Source organism: Oryzias melastigma, linkage group LG6, assembly GCF_002922805.2.
Source record: "Oryzias melastigma strain HK-1 linkage group LG6, ASM292280v2, whole genome shotgun sequence".
NCBI classification, from domain to species: domain Eukaryota; kingdom Metazoa; phylum Chordata; class Actinopteri; order Beloniformes; family Adrianichthyidae; genus Oryzias; species Oryzias melastigma.
The window spans coordinates 11,319,885-11,320,090 of NC_050517.1; the positions used below are offsets into that span (position 1 = coordinate 11,319,885).

The 206-nt window shown below is 35.4% G+C and overlaps 2 protein-coding genes across 6 annotated transcripts in view; one reads left to right on the forward strand and one right to left on the reverse strand.

The window, feature by feature from the left end:
• Window positions 1-206, reverse strand: part of mon2 (MON2 homolog, regulator of endosome-to-Golgi trafficking) — a 448,157-nt gene that overhangs the window by 56,593 nt on the left and 391,358 nt on the right. The window lies entirely within an intron of this gene.
• Window positions 1-206, forward strand: part of ezh2 (enhancer of zeste 2 polycomb repressive complex 2 subunit) — a 14,557-nt gene that overhangs the window by 12,158 nt on the left and 2,193 nt on the right. The window lies entirely within an intron of this gene.

Sequence of the window (206 nt, forward strand, 5' to 3'; positions counted from 1 at the left end):
AATGTGTTTTAAAGAAGCCTGCGCAGTGATATCGAACGTTTGGTCTGTATGACCGGAACTTCTTTTTTAGGTGTGCGTTATTACTGTGAATTATCACTTTTTAATGCACACCCAGCAGCCAATCAGAATCGAGTATTCACCCAGACCATGGTATAAAACATTAATAAACTGTAAATCAAATAAAGAAACTTCCAAACGTTTAAAAA